The sequence below is a fragment of the Prionailurus viverrinus genome, chromosome A2 (assembly GCF_022837055.1).
Source record: "Prionailurus viverrinus isolate Anna chromosome A2, UM_Priviv_1.0, whole genome shotgun sequence".
Lineage (NCBI taxonomy): Eukaryota > Metazoa > Chordata > Mammalia > Carnivora > Felidae > Prionailurus > Prionailurus viverrinus.
In genome coordinates, this window is record NC_062562.1 from 72,528,413 (window position 1) to 72,543,251 (window position 14,839).

Genomic DNA, 14,839 nt, shown 5'->3' on the forward strand with positions numbered 1-14,839 from the left:
TAGGGGTGCAATCTATTCGGCATTTCATAAAAGTGTAGGTAATTTGGGGAACCTAAAGATGTTCTGTATTACCCAAATGAGAATTTAATAAGAAAATGCTAGAATAGATGGAACAACTAATCCACTGCCAAAATATCTTATTCATCCTTTTCTCCTCTGCTTTTTTTTTTTTTTTTTTTTTTTTCCTTTTCTGGGCAGCTTTCCCCCTTTGGTTTTAATTCATAATGGACTTACTATTCCAAGGACAATCTGGGCCCATCTTTCTGTTAATATTAGCTTAAAAAAAATCTCACTTTACCAACGTAGACCTAGATCATGCCTCCTCTACCTAGTTATTCAACCTCTTTATACTTTTCAGAAATAGTAATTGAATCTAAACTGTTTTTTGGCTTTTTAAAATTTCCCCGGCATTATGTGGCCACAGGCATGATTAGCCCAGCAGAGGCGTGGGATCCCGGGTTCTATACGTCGTCTCACCTGAACTGGAATCTTCCGCTTCCCCTGCGGTTTCCACCCTTCCCTCTCGACACCCACTGGCAGGCTATGAGGGTCCCTGCCTTCAGATGACATACATTCTATCTGGGGATATGACGCTGGTAGTAGTTACACATTCCACTAATTCACAGCGTTGCCTGGATGCCTAAGACTCTATTCAGACTCCTCGACGGGGACCGGAGACAGGGAGGTGAACAAAGCACTGTGAGCCTGTAGGCATCTAGCCCAGTGGGAGGGACAGACAAGCACAGAGTACCCAGTGGAAGATGATCAGAGGGCATTTGGTGAGTCATTGTCCATCTGAAGGGCATGTGACATGGCTTCTCAACCTCTGTATTGTTGCCGTTGTGCACCGGGTAGCCTTTGTGGGGGAATGGTCCCGCATGGCGTAGGACGTTCAGTGGATTCCAGGCCACTGCCCACTAGATGCCAGGAGCATCCACTCCTGCTTGTGACAACCAAAAGTGTCTCCAGACATTGCCCTATGCTCCGTGCGGAGAAAATGGTTCCAGGTTGAGAGGGAATGAAGGTACAAGGACAGACATGCTGCAGGCAGGTGTCCAGACTTGGGAGCGTCTGGTACACAGGTGACAGATGAAGCAAATGGTGAAGAGTGCCATGGCCAGGTGCAGGTGGGGTAGTTTGAAGAACGAGCCCCAAGAACGCTGACCCCACAGGCCAAGAGGAGGGGTAGGCACATGGGAAGGAGGGTGGCAGGGGAAGAGAGGAAGGTTGGATGGCAGGAGACAGCAGGGGTGGTCTAGAAACAGGAAGGCAAATATCAGGAGGCCAATGTTGCCAAAAACAACACGTAGGTCAAGGAAAACACGGACTGGAAAATACTGGGGCTGGGAACTAGAACTGGGTGACCATGGGAAGCACTTTTCAGTGGAATGGTTGGGAACAGAAACCAGATGACAACAGCTGAGGGACAAAAAATGTGTTACAAAGGGGAATTTGGTGGCCTCTTTCGAGTAGCATGCCACATTTCATCACATCCAAGATGGCCACCTAGACGCAGACACATGTTACTCTGTGTTCCCAGGAAGAAAGAGAAAGCACTGTGATTAAGTGACAGGATGCTTCCATCCTCTATACAACATGTTACAGCATTAGTGGTGTTACTGAGGTGGGAGAAATCAGAGTATGAAATATGCTACTTCTAAGGGAAAGGAAAGACACGGTGGGTCAAGGAGAGGAGGAAAGTTGGATTTTTCTTGTGATGGTTCCCCTCCCTCCCTTCTCCTCCCCTGCCCTTCCCTCCCTCTCTCTCTCTCCCTCCGTTCCTTCCTTCCTTCCTTCCTGCCTTCCTTCTGTCCGTCCGTCCATCCGTCATACAAGAGGCTTAACTGTGTCCATCCTCCAGTAAAAAAGAGGCAGAAGAGAGAAAAGGGTTGACGTTAACAGTAAACAGAACAAGCCTCGAAACCAACTGGCTCATGGGACAGATGCCTGCCCTCCTGGGAGATAAGAGAAGGTGACAAGGACGAGGGCAGGTTTCGACAGATGTGTGGAATGGAATTTGCTGGGGACAAGACTGGAGTGGGAAATTATTTTGATCTTCTCAGGGAAAATGACTTCTAAGACCACCTTCTGACAGCGTATGACGGGCGGCATGTGGGAGAGTGGGGAGGGGAGGAGGTGTCTTTGGACTCACACGGGGCCCAGAGCTGCTCTGCTCCGGGGAAGCAGGAGAGGGGAGAGAGGGGCCGAGGGGGGCTCTGCACAATCTGCTCCCAGATTCCCCACACACACACACCCGCTCCCCTGGGAGGCTGACCCCATCCCCACCTTGCAAAGGCAGAGCACGCCTCAGGCAATGATGGTGCCCGGGACGCACAGGGAGGGCTTGCCATCCCTGGCTCTTCACCAGGTAAGCAAGGAACTTTCCACGGAATCCCCCAGTTAATAGTGCATAGGAGTGAACTTCTTTTCGTGCGACAGGACCATTTTAAGAAAGTAACAGGTAGGGGCGCCTGGGTGGCTCAGTCGGTTAAGCATCCGACTTCAGCTTGGGTCACGATCTCGCGGTCCTGAGTTCGAGCCCCGCGTCGGGCTCTGGGCTGATGGCTCAGAGCCTGGAGCCTGCTTCCGGTTCTGTGTCTCCCTTTCTCTCTGCCCCTCCCCCGTTCATGCTCTGTCTCTCTCTGTCTCAAAAATAAATAAACGTTAAAAAAAAAAAATTAAAAAAAAAAAAAAGAAAGTAACAGGCTGATTCCCCACCTGCCTCTGCTGCAGCCCTGCAGGCCCATCCCGCACATCGGCTGAGCCTACCCAGGCCTTCGCCCGGTGAGAGGGACAGGCAACCCGGCAGGCTGGAAGGAGCAGGGGCATCGCTGGGGCATAGGCCACCTTGCCTGAGGGCCTTTCCCCGGGCCAGAGGCCTGCTGCAGACGTGGTCCAGCCTGGCCAAGCTGCGGGAGGGAAGCGTGCATGGCCTGGCTTTTCTCTTCCCACACCGCTGATGTCTAGTTAGGATGCTTGCTCAAGCTCCATCCAGAGGATCCCTTAGTCGCCCCAGGTAGAGGCAGCTAAAACCCTGTCCTATCTCCGCTTTTGAAAAAGGTCTAACCTTGGAATGTGTGCCTCTGATGCCAGTGGTACAAAGGGTATGGCAGGGGTCACCTCCCTCCCAGTGCTGCAGCCCCGAGCCATTGAAATGAAACCTCGGCTAAGCATTTGCTAGTATGTATGACCCGGCGTGCTCCTGGTGTCCCGCTCGTGCCCCGACCAAGCCGCCGGAGATTGCGTGAGATGGAAGTGTGCCTTCTCTGAGGGCAGCTGAGGGGGATGCGAGGAAAGGACCAAGTGGTCCTTTGCTGGGCCCGCCTGCCAGAACACCCCCAGCCCCACCCCCTGCCCTCCTGCACGGGCCTCTAAGGAGAGGGGAACCAGAAAGCTTGCCCCACCCCGTGAGCAGCCAACCCTGCACCTTTTGAATTCTGCAGGTCTCCAGATCTGTGTTGTTCCCCTGGGACTGGGAAGCCTTCCATGCTCAGAAGTTCAAGGGTCCCATGTGATCCCCGCTCAGAAGTTAGGCTGCGGATCCTCTGAGCTGGCAGACACAGGCCCCCGGCCCTCGGGGCTTGCAAGGGGCCAACAGCACTGTGGAGGTGTGATTCACTGCGCTCCCAGAGGAAAAGGAGGCAGCCAGCTGGCCGAGGATTACTGAACAGCCAGGCCAAGGAGTTCCGTTGCTGAGGTGGAAGCCAGCCAGGACTCTGGGGGAGAAGGGAGGGAGCTGAGCTGCTCTCCTGACCACCAGGATGAGGGGTCTGCGGCCATGTCCCCGGTGAGCCAATGCAAGAAATACCTGCATTTTCATTGGAGGCTGATTCTAAACCTCCAAATGCTCACCCAAAACATACCCGGACGTATTGCCCAGAGATAATTTTTAATAAGCGGCAAACCTGGTAGGCAAGAAAAATCACATTGGCCGAAGGACAAATGGAAAATCCCAGCGTGTCTTCCTTGAGTCGTGGCTCCGGGACTGTCCACAGTCCCCTGACCGAGAGACTGCTTCCCCCTGCTTCTGTCGCAGGCTCTCGGGCCGGCTGTCAGTTACAGATTCATTGCAGGGCCAGTATCCACCCCGCTAGTCTTAAGAAACTGGCTGCTCCATGAACCCAGAGCCCTGGATGCCTCCCATTTGACCCTCATCCTTCCAAAGATGACATCATGAAGCATCACGATGAGTATTTCCCCTGAAGTTCACGCAAAGAACGAAAGCCACAGTTCCCATTGAGGCTCCCTCCCCCTTCTCCTTGAGCTTAGATAAATGTGGCACTTGAGGTCACAGGTAACCGTGTGACCTCTATCACTCACCCTCCTCTGCAGAGGAGCACCCAACAACATGCTCTTTCAAGTCTCTCAGAGGCAGTTGGGAGAAGAACGGACCGACATTCCATTGACCTACAAGACAGAAGGTCAGGGAACAACCTTTCTGCGGGTTGCCTTGACCCACAGTGTTCTCTTTTGCTGTGCAGGTTTAGGGGATTTTGTATCACTTCCCACTGTTCTGACTAGGCACGGGGCAGCTCCCAACATGGCGGCCGTCCAGCTTGTTTGAAATGCATTCTGAAGCTATTGTACATCAAGTGGATTTAACATTCGGCCAAAAGGAAGGTTTTTTTGAAAATAAGCTGATTTTAATCCATCCTTGCCAGCCATGTGCACTAGAATTCCAGCTTCCTTCAGACATAGGGTTTCCCCCTTATCAAAGAAGGAGCGTGAGGTGGGGGGAAGGGAAGGCATGTTGTGACGCCATCCCCAGCTGGTGTCCTGCGATGTAGTTCTGGCCCTTTCTACCTGGACAGCGGTGCTGGTGCAGATCCCACGAGTTAAGAGCTGTGACTTTCGCGGAACTGCTCCCACTTCAGAAGCCAGCCACAAGTTTGGGGTTCCCCGGGCCACCCGTACTCTGACTGAGTGCCTACAAATTCAGGTGTTTCCATGACCCCTCAGGTCCATACAATTTTCTAGAATGACTCACAAATGCTTATGTTTATAGTTTTATTATGAAAGACACAGTTCAGCACCCAGCCAAATGAATGCATACATAGGGACAAAGTCTGGGAGGGTCCTGACTCAGAGCTTGTCGGCCCCCATGTTGTGCGGTCAGGGTCTGTCACCTTCACCCTGACGGGTGCTCACCAATCAGGAGTCTCAATGAGTCTCAGTGCCCAGAGGTTTTATCAGGGTCTCATTATAAAGGCATAATTGATCAAATCACTGGCCATGTGATCGGACTCCATAGCTGGCACCCCTCTATCCAGAGATCAGGCTGGCTTAAGGTTGCAAACTTCTTTTTTCTTGTTGTTTTAATATTTATTTTTGAAAGAGAGTGAGAAAGAGCATGCAGGAAGGACAGAGAGAGAGGGGGACAGAGGATTCAAAGCAGGCTCTGTGCTAACAGCAGACAGCCCAATAGGGAGCTTGAATTCACGACCCATGAGATCACGACCTGAGCCGAAGTTGGACGCTTAACTGACTGAGACACCCAGGCGCCCCTCAAGGTTGCAAACTTCTAATCACATGGTTAGTTCTGCTGGTGATCAGACCCCATCCAGAAGCTATCTAGAGACCCACCTTGGATCACCTCATGAACATAAACTCAGGCGTGCTCCCAGGGGCTCATGAATGACAAAGACACTGCGCTCACTGGGGAAATGCCAAGGGTTTTGAAATCTCCCCAAATTCTTTATTATGCAACAGGGGGCTTCTCCTTAGAAACATCCAGAACTGAGAAAAGAGAATGAGTGAGAACATGACGTTTCTGGAGTGAGGTCCCTGCTCACTGGAGAGCAGCGGGTCTGGGCTGATTCAGGACAAAGTGCCAGCATCTTCCCTGGCAGCTGTGCGGTTGCCAGGATGTGCAGCTTACTTAGACACCTTTGAGCCTCAGTGTTCCCATCTGCAAAAGGGGTTCAATTACAGTGTCTACCCCCCCGAGTTGTTGTGAGGAGGGCTTGAGATTGTGGATATAAAATGCCTAACACACGCAGCACCCAGCAAGTGCTCCAGGAAAAGTGTTTATTGTTACTGTTACTTCTTTTTTGAAAAGACATTAAAAAAATTTTTTTTGACATTTATTTATTTTTTGAGAGAGAGATTGAGAGAGAGAGAGAGAAAGAGAGAGAGAGAGAGAGAGAGAGAGAGAGAGCATGAGCATGGGAGGGGCACAGAGAGAGGGAGACACAGAACCCCAAGGCTCTGAGCTGTCAGCACAGAGCCCGAGGCGGGGCTCGAATTCACAAACAGTGAGATCATGACCTGAGCCAAAGTCTGACACTTAAACCACTGAGCCACCCAGGTGCCCCGGTCACTTCTTACCAATTATTTTATCGCGAACTTTGTTCTTCGGATGCTTCAGGCATGTAGATCTCGAGATAAATGATCTTCTCTAGAACTCCAGAACATGACTCAGTTGTTGTTAGTCTGGAGACTAGAAACATAGTTCTGTGCAAAGACAGCCACTCTCTTTTATTTTATTTTTTATTTATTTTATTTTTTATTTATTTTTATTTTTGTAAATATAATTTATTGTCAAGTTGGTTAACCTACAGTGTATACAGTGTGCTCTTGGTTTTGGGGGTAGATTCCCGTGATTCATCATTTACATGTAACACCCAGTGCTCATCCCAAAAAGTGCCCTCCTCAGTGCCCATCACCCCTTTCCTCCCACCCCCACCTCCCCATCAACCCTCTGTTTGTTCTCTGTATTTAAGAGTCTCTTATGGTTGGCCTCTCTCCCTGTTTGAAACTATTTTTCCCCTTCCCTTCCCCCAAGGTCTTCTGATAAGTTTCTCAAGTTCCACAAATGAGTGAAAACATGTGATACCCGTCTTTCTCTGACTGACTTATTTCGCTCAGCATAATACCCTCCCGTTCCATCCACGTCGTTGCAAAGGGCATGATTTCATTCCTTCTCATGGCCAAGTCGTATTCCATTGTATATATAAACCACGTCTTCTTTATCCATTCATCAGTTGATGGACATTTGGGCTCTTTCCATACTTTGGCTATTCTTGAAACTGCTGCTATAAACATTGGGGGTACATGTGCCCCTAGGCATCAGCACTCCTGTATCCCTTGGGTAAATCCCTAGTGGTACAACTGCTGGGTCAAGGGTAGTTCTGTTTTTAATTTTTTGAGGAACCTCCACACTGGTTTCCAGAGCGGCTGCCCCAGTTTGCGTCCCCACCAATGGCAAAGACAGCCACTCTTAAGACGCTTACCCCCCAGTTTTTTGGTGATGAATTCTTTTCAGATAACTCTTATTTTCTTACCATAAAATGAATACACACTCCTTGTGGAAAATAGAAAAAAGAAAACAGAAGGGAAAAAAAAAGGTCACCTGTCCTTCAACCACCCGAAATAACTGCTGTTAACATTTTGTGATCTAGTTCTCGGCCTTCCTTTCACAGGTAACATTGGACGGTGAGCATTTTTCCAGCTCCGTCAAAGTTCTTTAGCAAACAAACATGTGGCTGTGGGGGAGGGGATGGAAAGATCACTGATAGGGGATCGCGGGATGGGACCACTCCCCCGTGGCCTGGTCTTCCTGCCTCAGAGGGGGAGCGTTTTCCTTCCTGAGCTTGCGTATCTGTAACATTGTAATGATTTTCAGACATAGCCTGAGATACAGAAGAGGTGGGCAGAGCTGCTGAGTGCATCCTGGCGACCGGGGAATCGGGTGATAATGGACGTGAGTCATGAATGGAGCACGTGCAGTGAAGGGGGAGTCAAAGCAGCAGAGGCTCGGAGATTGATCAAACTCTCCAGCCTGTGCGGCCACTCAGGTGCCAGATGCCAGGAGGCAGACGGGGACAGTTCAGATGATACAGGAGCATACACCATGGGTCCGTGAAGACAGGATGGGCAATCCGGGTCTTTACACGTAGCCCACATCCCAGAGCCGGCCAGGGCTGGAGAATGCTAACCAGGCTTCCTGTGTGCCTGCCGTCCAGCCTCGGCTTCCTGTGGCCGGCCACGTGTGCAAGTGCGAAGGTGGTGGCCGTGCGGGTGTTGGCTGCCCAAAGTATCAACAAGGGCGGCTGGGTGTCAGGCCACCCAGATGGTGGAGTGTCAGGTTCTTGCCTGTCCCAAGAGGAGCTCAGCCGCTAAGACCGAGGGCACTTCTCTTTACGGCCAAATTCTCACCCGTGCTATCTATGTCTCTGGTCTTCCTGTGCAGCCAGGTCAGGGAAGGGGTTGGGGCGGTGGGGCCCTGGATGCTGCCGACAAGGCCACCAGGAGCCGTCAATTCTTGGCCACGGCGTGCTGGGGCCTCCAACCTCAGCCAGGGTGATGGGGCAGCCAGGACTTGACAGGCGTCAGGTGACAGAGACCAACCCGAGGCAGCCGCACCGGTGGTAGGGGGGTCATTAGGAGCAGGCGTCCTCTTCAGGAAGACGGGAGCAGATGGCTCGAGTGTGGCTGTGAACGCTCTCTGTCCAACGTCCTTTCCTGCTGCTCTTCTCCATCTTTCTCTCCATGCCTCTTTCCCAGCAGACTGGCTCTGCCTGGTGCAGTAAGTAGGTGGTGGCCCACAGTGCCCGGGCTCTCAGTTCAGAGTGACCGTCACCCGAAAAGACTGTTTGTTTTGGCCACGGCTCCAACACTCTTGGAGAGGGTGTAGGCATGGCTCAGCCAGCTTAGATGTTGTGTTCCTCTTAGTCAGGCTATGGGATCGAAGCGTCAACTGAGGGCTGCTGGAGAATCACCTGAGGGCTGCCGGAAAGACTCCCTGTGCACGGGCTGGTGGGGTGGGTGTCCGGGGGCTGGCACCCTCCCCTCAGGCTGCAGGAGGAAGGCTGAAGGGAAATGGGGTCCCTCTGAAGCGGGGGGGGGGTGCTCTCTGGAAATGAGAGGAAACACCTTGAGCCCCCCCGCCCCCTGCTTCCATCCGGTCCCCACGGGGCAGCAATCACATGGATCTTGCTTTATTTGGGAGTTACTGCCAAGACGGCCCCCCTCTGATCCTTTGTCGTGCATTTTCATCCTTCACTCTCCATCGCGTTCGTGTCTCCCATCACACGGTTCTGAGTTACGGTGTTTATTCAGAAGCCTCACCAAACCATTGGGGTCCGGCTGCATTTCTTGGTGTTTTCCAAGTCTGGGCTCGCGGGGATCCAGTGATGTAGGGTAGTCACTACAGGCACAGACTCTGCTACAAACCCGACACTGTATTTTAGGGCGAGTGGTCACAACGACCCTGATATCCGTACCACCATTTTTTAAAATAAAGAAACAGAGAGAGGTAACGTTGCCTGCCTGAGACCACTCAGCCAGCACGTGCCCCAAGCGGGGCTCAACTCTCATCTCCACACTTCCTGTTCAGGGAATCAGGACGCGGTCACCCAGCAACATGGCGGCAGCCACCCCCTCTGAGTTCAGGGCAGGGGGTGTGCTCATGCACACAGAACTGGCACTGTATGGTCCTCCACCCGCCTATGTTGGCTGTTAGAGCTGGGACAAGTCAACACAGCTGTGCCTCAGTATCTTCATCTGTAAAACAAGACGACATGAGATAGGTGACTGAGTCAGCGAGAAAGGGATGGGCTGATTCTCGTTCACATTTCAGGCCCCAGGGAAGGGGTCCAGGGATATGTGTGAAATGTTGGGCCGCGGCCGGGTCCCTCAGAAGATGACGAAGTGGCCGAGGAAGGCATAGGGGATGGCATGAGATGGGAACGCGGACTCCCGTGAGGGGCAGTCAGGAAGGAGACAAGTGTGGCCGGAGGAAAAAATGGGCAGAGGGGGTCGACAGGAGCAAAGACTCAGGCTAAGTGTTAACAGGCCCTGACATCTGATGCGGCAACTGGGCTTGACCATGAGGACCAAACCAGAGGTGGGGGGAATGGTGAGTAAGCTGGAGAGTGTGTTTTGGAGAGCATTTTAGACTGAGAGTGAGGAGGCAAGAGCAAGTCAACGATGCCCAGCGAGCAGGGAACCTCGACTCTTTATGCAGGGAGAACAGGCCTGGCCTTAGGGAGTGTAGGGTCCAAAGGCAGGGTCCGTTGCACCATGTTGGCAAGCAAGGTATTTCTGACCCTCTAGGTCCCCATGTCAGATGGGGCAAGGTGTATTTCCAGAACCCTCAGCCCGCGGACACAGCTTCTCTCCCTCCCTAAACACTCCCCTCAGCACACACGTGCGGGCCCTCAAAGGGGCCAGCCTGGATGACGTCGAATAGTGGCTTCTCAGGGCAGTACTGAACTGTCCCAGCCCTTCCTCCCATGCTGTACTGCCACCCTGTGGTGGAGGCGGGAATTACATCCAGTCGCTTCCCCGGTTCAGAGGGGCGGGAGCGGGTGTCGGCCTCTGCCCTCTGGGCTGCTGGGGAAAGGACCGGGGCGGGGACCCGACACACGGGAATGGGGAATGTTTCCCTTTTAAAAGTGTAACGTAGGGATTGGCTGGCTAGTAGGTAAAAACGGTACCTTTGGAAGTGGACTGTCACTTCAAACGTGCTTGGGAGTTAAAATTTTTGCATCCGTATGAACTCAGCGAAACATTTCTGTCACGAAGTTCAGTTTTATCACTCGGTGGAGTCCTGTCGAGAGAGGCGGCAAAGGCCACCGCTTAGAACGGAGGCCTGCTGTCCTGGGGAAAACTGCTTGGGGGCTGTGAAGCCTGGAGCCGCGTGAGAAACGGCGGCTGTGGCTTCCCTTCATCTGAACCCTTCCTCTGCGAGATGGGGTGAGAGCACTTGTCCAGAGAGCCTCGAGTTATAAGGCGACGAGGATGAACTTTGAAACCACACCCATGTGTTTGAACTGTGGGCCCCGGACGGACGGCTCGGCACAGGTTAACCTCCCGTGAGCCTCTGTTTCCTCACCTGTAAAATGGAGGTGGTCGCTACCTGACAGAAGGGTTGTAAGGATCAAAGGAGGTGTGTTTGCTGTTCATTCCACTCATCCCAGGCCACTTGGCAAGGTCCTCTTTCCCCTTAGTCCCCTGACTGTTTCAGCTCATTGGGTTGTGGTCCTTATATTCAAGTCCAGGTAATCTATTCCAACATGGGTAGAGGTGAAGTCTGTCCAGCCAGAGGATGCAACTCTGCCCTCCCAAAGGGGAGGGGCAGGCCCCGGTGATGACCATGTGTGCCCCATAGGAAGCCCGGGGACAGGGACGTTAGCAGATTTGAAAAGCAGACCGTGAGAGAGATTAAGGCAGGTGCCCAGGGCTCCCTAACTGGTGTGGCCAGAGCTCAGCCAGGTGCTCAGCCAGGTGCTCAGCCAGCTGGGGGGGGGGGGGGGGGGCAGAGCCCACACATCTGCCAGTTCACGGGCAGCCTTCCGGACTAGAGCAGGGCAGGCCAGAGGGTTACAGACTCACAGGGAGGAATGTTTCTTGGATGAGGCTCAGTGTGCAGGGGCAGCGGGATCCCCGGATGAGAGGGAGGCGGGATTTCCAGGTGGCCCAGCAGGAACCGGGGGAAAGTTGGTGAGAGTGAGCACAAGGTCATGGGCAGTCGGGGCGAGAGGGAGGCTGCCAGACACAGGGCGGTGGGGCGTGGAGCCAGTGTGGGGGCTGGGGGAGGTGAGGAGGGCATGGGGTGCAAATGTCCAGGAGGTGAGGGAATTTGGAGCTCCAGTGAGGGGCATCTCAGCTCAGAGTTCATCTCCGATGGCCTGCTGCGTTACTTCAAACAGAAATCATGTCCTTGTGTGTGAAAGGAAGGAGAGCGACAAAAGAAACGCAGGAGTGTCCCAGGCAGGACTCATGCCTTGGGGAACAGAGGCCAGGCATCCCTTGTCTGTTGGTGGCTAACGATGCTTTGATTTGATACCCTTCTAGCAGTAATCCGGCAGCGAAGGCTACCTTCTCCTGCCACGGTGAATGGCTTAGACCGCGGCTGTTGTAGGCCTTTGTGTCACAAAGTTCAGTTTTATCACTCAGTGAAGTCCCGTCCCGAAAGAGGCGGCAAAGGCCACCGCTTAGAACGGAGACCTGCCCTCTTGGCTGAAACGGCTTGGAGGCTGTGAAGCCTGGAGCCGGGTGAGAAACGGCGGTCACACACTGCCCCCTGGTGGCCGCGGCGGTTATTGCACGGTGGCTGTCGGTCACCGGCCGCCTTAGTCTGGGTTTCTTACCGGTCTCCTTCCCAAGTGTCAATGGCAAGGGCCAGTTTCGGTGTTTACCAACCTAGCCGCACAGTTGTGAGTCAGAACACCCCACCGGAGGGAGGAAAAAAATCACAGAAAAAGTGTGGAATTGGGGTCTGCACATCGCCTTCCAGGACGGCCCCCCCGAGAGTCGGTATGTGTCATGTTCCAAAGGTGTGCGCCTTACAGACAGGCGGGGAGTCCAATCTGGAGCTGTGACCTAGAGAGTGGGCAAGGCACTTAATCTGGCTACCCCTTCTTTATTCGGTCAGCTGGGCTCTGCCCTCGGGTGTGCCTGCTGTGCTGGGAAGCCCCAGTTGGCAAAGAGATGGGTTCTGGTCTCCAGGAGCTTGTTATAAGCCGTGGGGCACTCAGACCGCAGGAGAGCATTCTCAGTAATGCGCCGTGAGCTTCTGGGAAGGTCCCCCCGCCCTCCCCCCGGGGGACACCGTATCTGAGGTCTGGGGACAGGGTGGATTGGCCAGACTAGCTCACCGTCTAACAGAGAGAGATGATGAACCACAAATGCAGTTTTAAGTTTTCTAGTAGCCTCATGAAAAAAAAGTTTTTTAGAAGTGAAATTCATTTCGTAATAGTCTTATGTAACCTCATCTATCCAAAATATTGTCAGTCCGGCTCGAAATCAACGCCCCCCCCGTGGTGAACGAGAGCTTTCACATGTTTGGTTCACACCAGGCGTGCATGGCCTGGTGTCTACACCGTATTTGCACACCTCGGTTTGGACCAGCCACACTTCAAATGCTTGATTGCCTTGGGGCTCATGCCTTCCGTGCAACCCTAGAATGCATTGCTGGGCCCTGAAGCCCATGTGGGGACAGGACACGGACCTGGTTCATGGCCCTGTGTTTGAGCCCCAGGCTGCTGCTGCCTGTTGGACTCCAGGAGACACGGAATCGGAGATCGTCCACATCGGAGTCTCCTGGGCTACTGTGTGAGCATAAAAACAGATGCCTGAGGCCCGTCCCGTCCGAATCTCTGGCAGTCAGGAATTTGCAATTTCGGTACGCTCCTCAAGTGATTTGGGGGTCCAGCCTCCCCTCCCCTTTCCAGCACAGGAAGTGAGTTTGCCCCAACATGGAAACTGATACTGTGGCGCTGTGGCTGGGCCCCTTTCCCGAGGAAATGTTACAAGAAGGTCAGTGGAAGGAACCGTATCCACCGTAACAGCCCTCAGCTGCAAGACGTACTCCCCACCTCCTTCCTCTCCTGTCTGTTCTAGTTGCCCCTCATCCTTCGTCAGCACCTCTATGGGTGGCTTACTGGCGTGTGACCTCTGTCCCTGAGGGATCCCTGGTATAGGACACGCTCAGTTCATGGCTGTTACACGTGCCGATTTCTTGTCGTATTTGGGCTGGAGAGTGCCACTCGCTGGACCACTTGAGGGCCAAATCTCTTTCTTCCCTGCATCGTGCCACAGCAGCTACACCTCCTCCCAAACGTCAGGGTCAATGACACCTGCTGGTCTGGTGATCCCTTCTTCAATTGCTGGACCACTGACACAGGGACCCCCGAAGTTATGAAGCTTCAGACACAGCTTAAAGTTTAATGGGACCTTTGCAATATTCGTCATGATTCCCCCCACCCCACCTTGGGAATCGGCAATTACATTGACCCTGGGATTTCAGGAATGGGAAGAACAGATTTCCCAAGTGGATCTTTGGAAATAATGGTAAGCAAGATCATGCTTATTTCAACCTCTTGGTTCTTGGATTCTGTATTCTTCTTATCAGGGTCAGAACATCATATATGATTTGGTGCATCTACTGAATCTGGAGGATGGTGTCCCATTCTCATGGGGTCATCTGCAAGATGGTGCTGCAGCTGGTCATTCCGAGGGTCTGTCAGGCTGACAGCTTCTGGCGGTGTGATATGTCACAGGACTGGTGGGGTCCATGAGCCTGTGACTTCCTGACACAGCTGCTTTGTCATACCTCTTTGGTCTAAAGCAGAGTTAAGTGGAATCCCTGTAGGTGGATCAAATATTCTGGATAATGGTGCTAGCTGAGACCCCGCAGGCAAAGAAAACCAAACCTGTACCCAGAATATCTATTTCTTCCTGTCCAAGGTGAATCTCTGTATCCCTTAAAGGGTGGAAATGGCCCAGTGTGGTGTAATCAGCTTGCCACTAAGTAGGCATTTGGTTACCCTGAGAAATGGTGCCATATGCTTTCACCATCAGTATCTATTGCTGGTATATTGGAGATAATGCAGGAACAGTAGCTTGTCAGCATTGGTGAGTGAGAACCTAGCTGTGGGACCTGTGCATAACCTCCTTATCTGTTACTCTGAATGCACTGATCGTGTGTTTATTGTAGCAGATCGGAGGTGGCCGGTAACAGAGGCTGACTGTTGTCAGCTTCTAGAATCAGTCTGTCTACTTACAGGTGGGTGTAGAAATGTGACACAGAATCCTCACACGTTGTGCCCGCTCTACAGGCTTATCCACATGCCTCTTTCACAGACCTTCTTATTCCAGATGTTGCAAGTTCTCCCTTTCCAGAGCCGTGACCAACAGCCAAGACTTGCCCTACTGCCCACAAGTCCATATATATTCTTACTTCACGTCACTTTTCTTTTCGCGCAGTGTGAATGGCCCACACGCACCACCCAAGCTCTGCCCCTGAGGGAGGTTTAGCCTCATCACTGACTTCCAGGACCACATCCTAAGTTGGCTGTATCTTAGGACAGTCCATTTTTAGCTGGCACCCCGA